Source organism: Eptesicus fuscus, chromosome 4, assembly GCF_027574615.1.
Source record: "Eptesicus fuscus isolate TK198812 chromosome 4, DD_ASM_mEF_20220401, whole genome shotgun sequence".
Lineage (NCBI taxonomy): Eukaryota > Metazoa > Chordata > Mammalia > Chiroptera > Vespertilionidae > Eptesicus > Eptesicus fuscus.
The window spans coordinates 78,321,988-78,338,466 of NC_072476.1; the positions used below are offsets into that span (position 1 = coordinate 78,321,988).

The 16,479-nt window shown below is 38.7% G+C and overlaps 1 protein-coding gene across 4 annotated transcripts in view; it reads right to left on the minus strand.

Annotated features, from left to right (window-relative positions):
- Positions 1 to 16,479, minus strand: part of MAST4 (microtubule associated serine/threonine kinase family member 4) — a 516,137-nt gene that overhangs the window by 400,325 nt on the left and 99,333 nt on the right. The gene's annotated exons all lie outside the window — the stretch shown is intronic.

Genomic DNA, 16,479 nt, shown 5'->3' on the forward strand with positions numbered 1-16,479 from the left:
TGCAAATTGTCCCCTCGACATGGAGTTTGACCAACAGGCAGACTGGCCAACCGCCCATGTCCCCTCCCCCTGGCCAGGCTGGCAGGACCCCACCCATGCACAAATTCATGCACTGGGCCTCTAATACATACATACATATATATATACTGAGTGGCCAGATTATTATGCATTCAGAGATCATAATAATCTGGCCACTCAGTGTATATGCATATACATGTACAATGTTAGTAAATGTATGCATATTTTTAACTTAAATCTTGTTTAATGTCTGTCTCCACCAATGAGGAATGTCAGTTCCATTTCTGGTCTGTTTTATTCCTGTTATATTCCCGTGCCTGACACAGAAGAGGCACTCAATAAATACTTGTTTAATGAATAAATGAGTGAATATCATCAAGATCAGAGACTGCAAATGATTCAACTTTGAATCTCTAGCACATATCATTGTCCCTGCTGCAGACTTGGTACACAATAACTGTTTTGCATTTTCAGAAGTGAGTTTAGAAACTCACATATAACACATTCTAATTTTTGCCTTATACTCTCCTCCTTTTAGTAGACACAAGGACACAAAGACATAGGCTCAACAGACCAGTTAACCAAGCAAAAGGAAAGCAGAAATTTTAGAAGATCACTGTATCTGTGGTATGGGCAGGCCATCTAAGATTTTTTTAGGGATCTGCTGTCTTTTGGAAGTGAATACTATTAATTTTCTATGAAGATATAAAGAGCTACTTTGCTATGACAATATAAAGAGCTTTGAATATCCACATTTTCAGCATTCATATTTGTTGACATTAGAACCATTAAAACTCTGCAGGCATTTGAAGCAAATGAATCATCCAGCATCTTATTTTCTGAAGGAAGAGGCTTTTATTTGATAACAAGTCATGGACACATCCAATATTTATAATCATTTAAAAAATCATATTAAGAATGTAAAGAGAATGATAAAATATGCATATGTTCTTGAAGCTTAAAACTAAATCGCACACATGTACTACAGCAATTTCTGTTAAAACACAAATTTGTAAACAATACTACGACCCAGCAAAGAAATATGAAGCCATATAAAAAATATTTCTTCTGATCAAATAAAAGATTAATACAGATGTCCTAATAAGAAAAGTATATCACTTCATCCTGAAGATATAAATTAAACAAAACTGGTAGAAACTTAAAGAAGGAAAAGAAAAAAAAACTCTGTAAAAACACATGACCAGAAAAATACCAGTATTTCTTTAAAATGACATAATATTTCATTAAGCACAAGGAAGATTTAGGTGAAACTAAGAAAACAACCACTTTTCATTGTTCTCAAAAAGAAAAACAACTGAACATTTAAAGAGAAGCAAATGGATGGTTGTAGCCTACAGGACCGTAACACTAGTTGAAAGGTTTTTACATTTCATAATACACAAATACAGCTGCCAGTTACTAAGTTAGAATGACCCACACCCAAATCCAGAACTCATCACTAGCAGTCAAAAGCCCACCTGTATAGTTGACTCTATCTGACTTTAAGACGTGCTCTCACTGTGACATCTTGGTCAACCAGGAATACAGTTCAATACACAAAACCTGCCTGTATATCTGTGCTCCACACCTTATAAGCACATTTTTGAATCAACAACTTACAACCAAAATATGGAGAATTAGATATTGATGTAACTGTTGTAAAAGGAAAGAAAAAAAGAATGAATAAGAATTCTTTCCTCCACAAGAAAGAAAATTAATACCTTGCTTAGGAAGGTGGGTCAATGTGGAGTCACCATGTCAGACTGGAAATGAAATGAGAATAATTCCACTAAAAGGGACAATTTCATACTTTATATCCCTGAGTCAATCTTTCAAAATATCTCTCTTGTTTCCCTCCAGCTCGCCATCCCCAGAAATATCCTGACCATGTATTTGGCAAAGGGAGAAGGCGGAGGTGTTCCACCAACTGCTTAGGGAAGACTGTGCCTGGTGTGAATTTCACCAGCACCAAATGTTCTTCCTAAAGCATTTTCATTCTTTTAATAGGAGACAAACGAAGAGATGTCAGCTTCATGAAGAATAATGTTTTAATATAAAAAGTGATTTGGTAGTGAGTAATTTGGTCTTTCCTCTTAAATGACCTGGTTAAGTGAGAAAAATAATATGTGATCTGATCTGAAAGAAGAAGAAACAATCAATTTGAGATCATTCTTGGGAAAAGCACACAAGTATCACCTCAGAAGATTTCCATTGTTTTATAGTCACAGAGCCACGAAGAAAGGTCAATGTTTTCCTAAGGGAATAACCACTTTCCTTTACTTTATCATATTCTTTACACTTCTCTTCAATATCCAAAATGAAAAATAATTAGCATTTTTCATATCACTAAGGTTCTACGTCATTTCTGGAGGATCCTAGGAAGAAGTCCTCTGAAAAGGCAATGTCAGCAGAGCCATGGCCAAGCCTCCTCTCACAGCCAATCAGCCTGCAGCACTGCCCTTTCTACAGTCGTGAAACAAACGCGGTTCTGGGCCCTTGCTCAGGACTTAATGGCAGAGCTAAAGTCAAGAATTCTAAAACAGTCCTCATGGCGTTTCAGAACAACCATTTGAATAAGCAACAGGAAGAAGACACTTTGAGGACCTAAACATGGTTGATCAATATTCTGGACAAAGGCTTATCCATGAACTCACATGAGATTTCTGATTAAAAACGGTGTGTGTCTAAGTTGCTGGTGCTGTCTCTCCCAACTTCTCGCTAAAATGTCACTGAAGATTTAGAAAGGAGTGACTATTCCCAACACCTCCAAAAACCAAGCCTGCTGCACACACACACCACTGCCAGAATCTGGAAAGTACCCACGGTAATGATAGGACAGAAATACGCCCATGCTTCTGCTTTATGGCGCACCCTCACTTCACTTCATTAATAGATTTTATTTTAAAAGGTGGGACAGTGCTTCATCATTTTTCTACCATGTCCCTGACTCTAGCACATCCCTTTTCCACTAAAATATATAGCAGTTGTCCCATTCTCCACCCCAGACACTTCTGGGGAAGTAAGAAGGGTATTGCTCCCCGAACACCTTGTCCTTGCTACCGCAACTGTGACTGCCTCCCTAAAGGGTCATCTCTCTTCATTCAGGAAGAGACTATAAATACCAAAAAACTATTTAGAAACTCAAGACAATGAGTATGTTGAACATCAAAATTTACGAGCTGTGGCCAATATTTCTCACAGCAAAATCACAGCCCTTGTTCATCATTTGTTTGACAAATAATCATTGAGTTTCTTCCATGTGCTGAGCGCTGTTCTATGTGCTTGGGACACATTAATGAAAAACAGAGACAAAGATCCCTGCCCTCCTAGAATTTACATTCTAACGAGGAAGTTAGGCAATAAATAAAAACAGTAAGTTACACCATTTGGTAGACAATAAAAAGAGCAAGATAAATGGTGCTGGGAGTTGAGGACAGGGGGCTGCAGTTTTAAGTAGGGTGGTCAGCATAAGCCTCAAGGAGAAGATGGCATTTGGGGAAAAGTTATGGGGTTGAGGAAACTAGCTTCCTGGGTAGCTAAGGGATAATCTCTAACAGAGGCTTGAGACAACCATAGGGAGGTCCTGAGGCAACAGTAGGTCTGGCACATCCAAAGAACATCAAGGAAGCCCCGTGGTTGGAGTGGAGTGAGGGAGGGAAAAGTAGGAGTGGGTAAGGTCTGAGAAGAAAGAGGAGGTGCGTCGACTGATTTTGGCGTTCACTCTACGATGTAGACCAACGGCAAAGCTTTGAGCGGAAAGGTGGGTTGGCCAACATTGTTGGGGTCACTTGAGCTGAGCACTGACCAAAGGGGGCAGTGATGCAGGCAGGGAGACCATTTAGGAGATTACAGCAGTACAGTGAGAGCCAGTGGTGACACAGACCAGAGCAGAGGCAGTAGAGAAAGTAAGAAGTGGCCAGATTCTAGCTATACTAATATATGAAGGTAAAACCAAGAGAATGGCCTGGGCATGGTATAAAATAAAATAAACAATCAAGGATGGTTTCAGCATAGCATGAGCAACTAGAAAGATGCACTAGCCATGTACTAAGATAGAGAAAACTGGAAATGGATAAAATGTTCAGCTGGGACACATTAAGTTGGAAATGCCTATTAGACATTCAAGTAGAGATAAAGAGCAGGCAGTTGGACATGCTCCTCTGGAATGTGGGAGAAAGTTCAGGACTAGAGATATAAGTGCAGGGACCATGAGTACTTAGATGGTAGCCATTGTACAAGACAAAAGAGGAAGGCTAAGAATATATTCTGGGATGCTCCAGCACTCCGACATTAAGAGGTCAGAGAACTAAGGAGGCACCAACAAAGGAGAGTGACAAAAGCAACCAATATGGTTGGAGGACAACCAAAAGTTTGAGGTGTCCTAGAGGCCAAGTGAAGACCAGAAGAGGACAACAGAGGAAAGACTGTGTTATATGAGGTCTGAAAAGTGGTCACCACTCTAGTTCAATTACCAATGGAGGTCCTTGACAACCTCAACAAGAGTAGTTTCTATGGAGTGAGGGGATGAAAGCCGTGTAAAGTAGGTTCCAGACAGACTAGAGAAAGATGAATTTGTGACCGGGAGTAGACTTTGGCATAGTCTTCTCAGTAGAGCGCTAAAATTGTGGGTACCTGATAGAAAAGTGAGAGCAAGACAGTTTATGAGAGATGGAGCCATAATAGCATGCTTGGGTAAAGGCAAGCATAATCTAGAAGAAGGAAAATTTGAGTTGTAAGAGAACATCTGGGTGGTTTCTATCTTTGAGATTAATTGACATATTGCATAAATTTAAGGTGTACAATGTATTGATTTGATAAGATCAGTACCATAGCATTAGATAATACCTCTATCATGTTACATAATTATCATTTCTTTTTTGTGGTGAGAACAATTAAGATCCAGTCTCTTAGAAACTTTGAGGTATATAATGCAGTATTGTTTACTATAATCACTAGGCTGTACATTAGATCTCCAGGATTTATTTATCTACTATTGCAATTTTTTAAAATATAATTTTATTGATTTTTAGAGAGAGAGGAACGGAGAGGGATAGAGAGATGGAAACATCGATGAAACTTCATCCATCTGCTGCCTCCTGCATCCACCCTACTGGGAATCAAGCCCGCAACCCGGGCATATGCCTTGACTGGGAATTGAACTGGTGACCTCTTGGTTCCTGGGTTGACACCCAACCTCTGAGCCACACCAGCTGGGCTACTAGTTACAATTTTATACCCTTAAACAGCATCTCAAGATAGTAAATGTTACCTGCTGTGGGGTAGTTTCTTTTGAGCACGCTAGAGGACGCAGGATGGAGGCACTTGCAGAGGAACTGGCTTTAGACAGGAGCATGAATAGTTAAATATGTCTATTTTATGAATTGTTATCTATGCAATAAGCAGAAAGAGAGAAGACAGGGGTGCAGATGTGGGGTGCGGACATGGGTCTGGGAGTCTCCAGAAGCTCCCTTCTGACTGTTGCAATGTAGGAACCTGTTTATCAGCTAACAGTGAAAATAGAGGAGAGATGTTTAAAGCTTGAGGAGAGAGAAGTTCAGAAAATGTCATCTTAAAAAAAGGCATTTTCATTATTAATCAAAAAATATTAAATCATTCAACTCAATAAGCTTAAAAAAACCCAATCAAATAAACCTAAGGGAAGCAAAAGGAAGAATTATTAAAAGATAAAAGCATCAAGGGATTAGAATATAAACAGTAGAACAGCTGGTTCTTTGAAAAGATCAATAAAATATACAAACCTCTTGCAAAGCTCATCAAGAAAAAGAAAATACAATTCATAACACTGGAAATAAAAAAAATGGGATATGTATCGCCAAAGAGACAAAGGAAATTTAATACAAGTATAAGGGAATATGTACAATTTTATGCTGAAAATTTGGAACACTAAGTGAGATTATTCCTAAGAAAACATAAATGATCAAACTTGAATCCTGATGTAGACTGAACACTTCCATAACAATACAGCAAGAGACGATGTTGACAATGATTTTACAGGAAAGCAAATCAAACCTTTAAGATAATTTTTATATACAATTTACAATGTTAGATGGTATTTTAAAAAATCAAAGGAAGTTTCCCACTTCATTGTATAAAACTCAGTATAACCTCAACATTAAAACTTCAAAAAATATGACATCTTATTTATAAATAAAAATTCTAAAAAATTACCGAATCACATATAGTTAGAATGGATAATATAGTTAGATGCCAAAATTGCATTTGAAAAACTTTTTTAAATTATTCCTGATAAAAAAAATTTAATAAATTCACATTAAAAAATATTTATTACTAACCAACACTTGAGACCTTATTTCACAACTAGAGGCCCGGTGCACGAAATTTGTGCACGGAGGGGTGTGTCCCTCAGCCCAGCCTGCACCCTCTCCAATCTGGGACCCCTTGAGGGATGTCCAACTGCCCATTTAGGCCCTATCCCAGTAGGATTGGGTCTAAACGGGCAGTCGGACATCCCTCTCACAATCCAGGACTGCTGGCTCCCAACTGCTCACCTTGCCTGCCTTCCTGATTGCCCCTAACTGCTCTGCCTGCCTTCCTGATTGCTCCTAACTGCTTCTGCCTGCCAGCCTTATTGATGCCTAACTGCTCCCCTGCCAGCCTGATTGCCCCTAACTGCCCTCCCCTGCAGGCCTGGTCACCCCTAACTGCCCTCCCCTGCAGGCCTGGTCACCCCTAAATGCCCTCCCCTATGGGCCTGGTCACCCCTAACTGCCATCCCCTGCAGGCTTGATCGCCCCCAACTGCCCTCCCTTACAGGCCTGGTCCCTCCCAACTGCTCTCCTCTGCTGGCCATCTTGTGGTGGCCATCTTTGATTGGAGTGATGGTCAATTTGCATATTATTCTTTTATTAGATAGGATAGAGGCCTGGTGCACAGGTGGGGGCCAGCTGGTTTGCCTTAAAGGGTGTCCCAGATCAGGGTGGGGGTTCCCTTGGGGTGTGGGGCGGCCTGGGCGAGGGGCCTGTGGTGATTTGCAGGCCAACCATGCCCCCCAGCAACCTAAGTGGAGGCCCTGCTAGCTGGGATTTATTTATCTTCTATAATTGAAACTTTGTAGCCTTGAGCAGAGGCCAGGGCAGGCCAGGGCAGGAAGCTTGGCTTCCTCCATCACCAGGGGCAACCCAAGCCTCTGGCTGGCTCCAGCTCCGTGGCCGCTGCCATATTTATTGAGTTAATTTGCATACTCGCTCCTGATTGGCTGGTGGGCGTGGCTTGTGGACATAGCAGAGGTATGGTCAATTTGTATGTTTCTCTTTTATTAGATAGGATGAACTACTGAAGGCCTGCCATTAACTTCAGAAACACATAGTAAGTGCTGAATAAACTGTAACTACTGTATTTTTGGAAGTACTACATTAAAATGAGGATGGCTGTTCCTAACACTGACACTTACTATTTCTATAAAAGTAATTATTTCCTGTCCTCAGGTGAGGTAATAGTCCAATGACTACAGCCAATGCTTCAAAACACTTGAACATAAATTCAGGCAGGTTGATCACAAACCTTTCTGAAATGTAACACAAAACACAAATACTCTAAGAAAAGAAATCTGCTTTAATTGCATTTTGTTCTGACAATGTAGTAGATCTTGATGTTTGCCTAAATTCCAATGAATTAAGAATAGTCAATCTGTAAAACACTAAACAGTAAAGCAAGAATATTTCATCTCATTTTGTAAACAATTCAGGATAATGCGTAACCCATTAAACATTTGGTTTTAATGTTTGCTCAGCTGATAGTTTCCAAATAGGAAATTCTTCAGCTTAAGGAGAAAAAAAAAAGTTCAAAACTCTTGTTTTTCCTTTCCAGCTTTACTTATTGGGAAGAAGGCTCATTAGGAGTTGAATTCATTATCCTCCAGGAAGAATTTAGTTGCATCTTTGATTGCAACTCTTGAGGTTTGAGAAAGCTTTTTAAACCACCTACCACAAGGAAGTAACCAGGTGGTGTCCCTTGGTAATAATTAACCCTAATGCAAGGCAACTTTATGCCATCCAGGGTGGTTGGATTCTTAGCTTTCCTAAAGAAAAATAATTTCCAAAATAACATGTAGCTCACTTCCGTAACTCACTTCAACTATTTTATGTCTAAAATATCCTCTGCTTCTCCTCCAGAGAATTCAGGAAATTTGATGTTTCTTTTATTAAAAAAATGCCAGGGTATAACTGTAATTGGTGTAAACCACTAAAAGAAGAGGGAGTTCAGAGCCAAACAGTTAAGCACGTGAATATACACAAAGGTATTATTAAGAATAAGGTAAATGCACCCTTCCCAAATGCAAAGCTTCACTGAAGAACTCAACTGGAAGTCAAGCAAGAGTCATAGGAGAGAAATGGAGCAGCAGAGAGTGTAACCAAGTGGGAGCATGACCTCACATGCAGGCTGCATACATACAGGACACAATGCAGGTAAATTTGGGGAGATTAGGGATTAGTGAAAAACCCAAACATTAATATTTCTTGAAACAACCCACTGTATTATTTTCAAACATACACAACCACCCTGCAATGGATATATATATATATATATATATATAAGGTTGTCCACCAAGCCCATAGCTCCTTTCTCTGAAAACAGCCTCTTGAGAGATGCAGCAGCCATACTTGTCTCAGGTGACCTGGGCAGAGCCAGTGGCCCTGAGGCTGCCACCTCCACACCCTCAGCCAGTCACACTTCCGCCCCACACCTGACCCGGCTCCCAGCCCTCACAGGACTGCCAGGTTCAATAGACACCAAAAGAGCCTTGGCTGAGAAAAGTCCCTACTGAACTAACAAAATACCAGCACGTAAAACAGGCCATGTGTCTGATTTTATGAGCAAGAAGGCATTGTAATTAAACAACTTGTATTTAAAGGCTAGCTTTAAGGGTTAAAAAAAAAAAAAAAAGCTTCCCAATATAGCGCCTTTCATTTTGCTTATGCTTTATTTTCCTAGAAAAGCTAACAAAACACTAGTTTTAAATATATGTATTTATATACATATGGTCACTCCATATAAAGCCCATAGATACTGAAAAGTCTTTGAAAGAAGGACATTTTGAAAACACACAGGATGTGAGTTGCTGCTATACAATGGCCAAGAGCAACAAAACCCTGTCACAGCTGAAAGGAAGTCTCTCATGTCCCTGCAAGAGCTCAGGGAGGGAGGCAGGCTGAGAGCTTGTCACGTGGCCTCCTCCTTTCCTTGGACCAGGTGGCAGGACTGTGTCTAACTGGGAATGATAAGACAACTAATACCTGAGGGCTACCCCAACAATAATGGGTGGAGATCATCTTCTAGGAACATTTTACAAACATGAACTTACAGGAAATTAGATACAGACTCCATAACACAAAGCTGTGGCCAACAGAGGGGCAAAAACACCTAAGACTGAATGCTCAGGAGAATTTTCCTAACATGGAGATCTATTAAATGCCTAGCAACTTCCCCCGGGAAATAGCAGCAAAGTCACTCAGAATGAAGCGAGAAATTCATTTCTGAAAGCTTCTTTTCCAACTTGGGAAATTTAACTCTGCCTCTGCAGTCCCCAGAGACAGCTCGGCTGAGGCTGACTGGGTGTAACCATATGTCAAAACTAATACATTGGATATGCTCCTCACCCACAATTTGCTAGAAAATAGTCAAAACTGAAAGTGCCAAAGGAGTCGTTTTTTTATGGATAGGAGCATAAGCTGTGATTTTATAATGTTAAAAATACTTTGTCCTTTGCCTAGGTAAGAAACATTTTTAAAGAGGAAATGTTTAAAAGACCACAAAAAAGGCATTTCTTTTTTTGGGGGGGAGGTGGAGGATGGGACAGGAATGTTGGCCATCTTTCTCCTCAACAGCAGCATCTCCACCAGAAGTGAAGCCTTCTGCTCCATCCTCCTCAGCCTGGCTAATGGTCCTGGTCCAGGCCTGGGCCTCATCCTTGAGGACTTGGCTTAAGGTGAAGTCCAAACTCCCCTAGGAAGCCCTCCTCCAGGATCCTTTGCACCATGGGAACCTCTGCTGCCCTCTAGTTGAGTGGTCATAGCCTAGGGTCGGACGGCCAGTCTCCCCTGACAGACAAAGCTCTTTAAAAGAGAACGCTTTCCTCTCCATCTCTGAGACCCATACTGAGCACACAAGAGGCAGGTGATCATTGAATAAATGATGGCTTATTGGCGACTGAGTCAAAACAGAAGGGAAAGATATAACTGATAAACGAGACATTAGTTCTGGTAATGGGGCTCCACTATACTGATTAATGTGGTCAAGGTGATGGGCCAGAAAAACAGAACAAGGGGTGTCATGAGTCCGGCCTGCCCAGGTTAAGTTCCTTGCAGAAGTGGTCTACAAACATTTTTGTTTCCAAATGCATCCAAGGAAATTTTAAAAACCATATATGCCCTAACATAACTTAAAGTAGACATATAAACTTGTTCACCCTAGGTTTAAATAGTGGCATGAATCTAATTTCTAGCACTTCATAAATATTGACATTTTAAAATGAAACTTTCATTTCAATGTATCCATTCTTTTTTTAAAATAATTATATTTTTTTATTTTCAAGAAAAAACATTTTAAATATAATAATGTTACATGCAATAAACACCAGTTATTCAAGAAAAATGATCTTAAATATAATATTACATGCAATAAACATTAATATTTCAAGAAAAAAAGAATTTTAAGTATAATAATATTACCAAAACTGTACTAACATAGTATGATAACACAAAAGTTGTAGGAGGAAATATTAAAAATCTGCAAATAACAGGATTACTTCTATTATTTTCTAAAATATTTTTTCTCTGGCTCTATTTTTATCAGTTTATGTTGTTCATTATATTCCACAAATGAGTGACACCATGTGATATTTATCTTTCTCCGCCTGGCTTATTTTGCTTATTGTGATGCTCTCCAGTTCCATCCATGCTGTTGCAAATGGTAAGAGTTCCTTCTTTTTTACAGCAGCGTAGTATTCCATTGTGTAGATGTGCCACAGTTTTTTAATCCACTCATCTGTTGATGGGCACTTAATCTGTTTCCAAATCTTAGCTATTGTAAATTGCGCTGCTATGAACATAGGGGTGCATATATCCTTTCTGATTGTGTTTCTGATTTCTTGGAATATATTCCTAGAAGTGGGATTATTGGGTCAAATGGGAGTTCCATTTTTAATTTTTTTAGGAAATTCCATACTGTTTTCCACAATGGCTGCACCAGTCTGAGTCTGCATTCCCATCAGCAGTTAAGGAGGGTTCCTTTTTCTCCCATCCTTGCCAGCACTTGTTGTTTGTTGATTTGTTGATGATAGCCATTCTGACAGGCGTGAGAAGGTACTTCATTGTTGTTTTGATTTGCATCTCTCAGATGATTAGTAACTCTGAGTATGTTGTCATGTGTCTCTTGGCCTCCTTTACGTCCTCTTTTGGAAAGTATCTATGTAGGTCCATTGCCCATTCTTTGATTGGACTGTTTACCTTTTGTTAGGTTGTATGAGTTCCCTGTAAATGTTAGAGATTAAACCCTTATTGGAGATAACATTGGCAAATATGTTCTCCCATGCTGTGGGCTTTCTTGTTGTTTTGTTGATGGTTTCTTTTGCTGTACAGAAGCTTTTTATTTTTATGTAGTCCCATTTGTTTATTTTCTCCTTCGTTTCCATTGCCCTAGGAGCTGTACTGGTGAAAATATTTCTATGACATATGTCTGATATTTTGCTGCCTATGGATTCTTCTAAGATTTTTATGGCTTCCCATCTTATGTTTAAGTCCTTTATCCATTTTGAGTTTACTTTTGTGTGTGGTGATCTAGTTTCATTTATTTGCATGCATCTGTCCAATTTTCCCAGCACCATTTATTGAAAAGACTATCTTTTCTCCATTGTATGCTCTTGCCTCCTTTGTCAAATATTAATTGCACATAATAGCTTGGGTCAATTTCTGGGTTCTCTGTTCTGTTCCATTGGTCTATATGTCTGTTCTTGTGCCAATACTAGGCAGTTTTGAGAACAGTGGCTTTGTAATATAGCTTGATATCTGGTACTGTGATCCCTCCAACTTTGTTTTTCTTTCTTAGGATTGCTGCAGCTATTTGGGGTCTTTTTTTATTCCAAATGAATTTTTGGAGAGTTTGTTATAGGTCTGTGAAATATCCCGTTGGTATCTTAATGGGGATTGCATTAAATCTATAGATTGCTTTGGGTAGTATGGGCATTTTAAGATGTTGATTCTACCAATCCATGAATACGGTATATTCTTCCACTTGTTTATGTCTTCCTCTATCTCTTTTTTCAACGTCCTATAGTTTTCTGAGTACAGGTCTTTTACCTCCTTAGTTAAGTTTATTCCTAGGTATCTTAATTTTTTTTTTTTTTGGTGCAATGGTAAATGGGATTGTTTTTTTTAGTTTCTCTTTATGTGAGTTCATTAGTGGTGTATAAAAAAAAGCCATAGATTTCTGGGTGTTAATAACACTATCATACTTCTGAACAACAAAAATAGTTATAAAATGTAAATATTTTTATTCACTGTGACTAAACGGTTCTAATTTCATTTTATCCAATTATCACAACTATTAATAGAATGTACTTTAACAAATGTCTAATTTTATAATTAAAAATTAAAGATTTTTTTATTGGCAACACATTTCTCAATAAGATCTATGGTGATAGGTGTTTTGTTTTTTTTCCAAGTATTTCATGTACCTATGAATATTTTTTATGGCTAGAATAAGAATTTTTCAACAGCCATTCTATTCCCAATTTTTGTATTAAAAATATAAACTAAAAATGTTATTCATGTAAGTAAGTTGTTGGGAGTGGAAGTTTTATATCAGTGGCACTTAATTCTTTGAGCTTCTTCTGAGATTTGGGCCCCCCAAATCATAGATAATTAAACAAAATTTTATATAGTAATCCCTGTTCCTGGAAAAATTATTTATGGTCATCTTCAGTTTTTTAAAAAAATTAGAAGCCACTTGATTTGCAAAAGGATTAATTTCCAAGTAGTTAGATTCATCCCCTTTCTCAACATCAAGCCAATATTCTGATGGTCCTTTTGTCTAACACCCTGGGGTGGGAGAGGTTATTTCCTGTGACAATACACCTTGATGAGACTGCAGAGAGGTAAAGTCAGGCCACCCATTAGTACAGGTTTGTTCCTGGGCAGATCCATTTTAGGAAAGAATGCAAAGAGAAAGGGAAGATCTGAAAGCGTTACCTTATAATTCTGCATGGGCTTAGAACCTCTTGGAAAGTGTCCAAGTACCTCAGAAGTAACACCCGACCCAAGTTTGTTGACTTCAAGGGCCAAGTGCCAGAGGCATGTCCTGAGGTAGAGAAAACATTCAAACACAGGCAGTAGGGGAGGGAGAACGCATAACAGAGAAGCCATCTCTTTAGTGGAGAAGAAAAAACAAGCCCAGCAGAGACACAGGGAGAACCCCCAACACAAAGTACAGCAACCAAACCTGAGTGCGCAGGTGACCCAGTGAGCCAGGCCTCCCACTCAAAGTGCATCAAAGCAAGAATGCACCATCTAAAAAGTAAGATTTTTTTTTTGCCTTGACCACTGTGGCTCAGTTGGTTGCACATCATCCCATGCACCAAAAGGTCGCTGGTTCAATTCCTGGTCAGGGCACATGAGGTCCAACCAATCAATGTTTCTCTCTCTCCCTCTTCCTTCCTCTCTATCTAAAATCAATAAAAACATATTTTAAAAAAATAAAAAAAGTGTTACAAGGAGGGCAATCCAAACACAAACAAGAAAAAAAATATCAAAACAAAACAGACCAAGAGAAAGAACAGACAAAGGCAAGATGGCCCCTCCATCACAGGCTGGTTTAGAGAAGGGAAACAGGTAGAGATCATGTATGGAGACAAAGTACACCAGGAGCAGATACTTTTGGACGAATCCCACCAAAACTGCTCCAACTGAACAGAAATCATTTTTTTACTTGGTACAAAATTTAATATTACAGTAATGTAAATCAGTGCCAAAAGCACGGGCCTCACTAAAAGAAAACTAAATAGAAGCAAATTCAACCCATTTTCTGATGGTTTCTAATTTTCTATAGGTAGATCTTTACATTATGGAGAGAATACTCAAAGACATAACTCGTGTTTTTACCTTCTAAAAGAAAGCTGTAACAACTTTCCATTAATTTTTCATTGTGAATCATTATTGCCAAGATGTCAGTTCTTCCCAATTTGATCTACAGATTCAATGCAATCCCAATTAAAATCACAGCAAGAAATATTTTAGATATTGACAGACTGATTCTAAAGTGTCACAGAGAGGCAAAAGACCCAGAGTAACCAACACAATTTACACAGAAGAACAAAGCAGGAAGAATGACACTACCTGACTTTAAGACTCACTATAAAGCTACAGTAATCAAGATCCTATGCTATTGGTGAAAGAACAGACAGATAAATCCACGGAATAGAACATAGAGCCCAGAAATAGACTCACATAAATACAGTCAACTGATCTTTAACAAGGGAGCTAAGACAATACAATGGGACAAAGATAGTCTTTTCAACAAATGGTGCTGGAACATCATCCCCATACAAGAAAATGAATCTAGACACACACCTTACACCCTTCGCAAAAATAAACTCAAATTGGATCAGAGACCTGAAAGTGAAACACAAAACTATAAAACTCCTAGAATACAGGCGAAAACCTAGATGACCTTAGATATGGCAATGACTTTTAAAATACAACACCAAACACATGATCCATGAAAGTAACTATTGGTAAGCCACACTTCACTAAAATTAAAAACTTCTACTCTGAGAAAGATGCTGTCAAGAGAATGAGAAGACAGGCCACGGACTGGGAGAAAATATTTGCAAAAGACACATCTGATCAAGGATTGTTATCCAAAATATACAAAGAACTCTTAAAACTCAATAAAACAAAACAACCCAATTAAAAAATGGATCGAAGACATACAGATGGCAAACAGAAAAAAAATGCTGCATGTCATATGTCACCTGGGAAATGTAAATTAAAAAACAACAACAATGAGATGCCATACATACCTATTAGAGTGGCTACAATCCAAAATGCTAACAAAGCAAATTCTGGCAAGCATGTGGGACAACTGGGGCTCTCACTCACTGCAGGCAGGAGTGCAAAATGGTACGGTCACTTCGGTAGAAAGTCTGGTAATTTCTTACAAAACTAAGCATATTTTTACCATATGACCCAGCAATCATGCTCCTGCTTATTTATACAAAGGAGTTGAAAACTTATGTCCGCAAAACGACCTGGATGTGGATGCTTATTATAGCTTTATTCATAATTGCCAAAATTGGGAGCAACCAAGATGTCCTGCAATATCCAGGTGAATGGAGAAATTAACTTTGCACATCCAGACAATGCAACATTATTCAGCACTAAAAAGAAATGGGCTATCGAGCCATGAAAAAGACATGGAGGAACCTTAAATATATATTACCAAGTAAGAGAAGCCAATCTGAAAAGGCTGTATACTTTATGATTCTAACTCTATGACATTCTGAAAAAGACAAAAGTAGGAAGATAGTAAAAAGATCAGTGGTTGCCAGGGGTTGAAGAAAGGGATGAATAGGTGGAACGCAGAGGATTTTCAGGACAGTAAAATGACTCTACATGATACTGTGATGGTGAATGCAGGTCATTCTACATTTGTCCAAACCCAGAGAACGTACAACATCTAGCCCAGATTCTAGAATGAACCCTGGTACAAAATGGAGTGTGGGTGACTATGATGCGTCATTGTAGGTTCATCAACTGTAACAAATATACCACTCAGGTGGGGGATGTTCATGATGGGGAGGTTATTCATGTGTGGGGGCAGGGAGTATTTAAGAAATCTCTGTAACTTCCTCCTAATTCTTCTATGAACCTAAAACTTCTTTTTCAAAAATAGTAAGAAATCACCCTGAATTATAGGTTATTTCAGAATTTTCAAAGAGTATTTATTGGAACTCTTTTTTTTTTTTTAGACCTCAATCAAGGGAAACTGAGTCAAAGTTAAACCCACTTGGAAAACATAAGTCAAACAAAAACAAAACAAGCTTAAAACCTTTAACATGTTCATCAGCAAAGAGAACATCCCAGCAGGATTCAATATTTCCCCAAGTCATTAGATAAATTTTCTCTGACAGTACCTCTCAGGTCCCTGTTCACAAAACAAACTTCAGAAAATCCTGGATTATAAACAAATGGTCTAAAATGGGGCTATATCAATGGGAAAAATTCTGGAACAAGCTTCCAGTCCAAACTACGCTGAATTCTTTATGGGATATTCAGCATCTCTTATGCTGCTAAGAAGGGTATAAGTTGGTACAACACTTTGGAAAACTCTTTGGCACTAACACCTATAGTTGAACTTACACATTACTATATGACCAACTCCTAGATATATACACCAAGAAATGAGTGTGAGTGCACATGCACACAC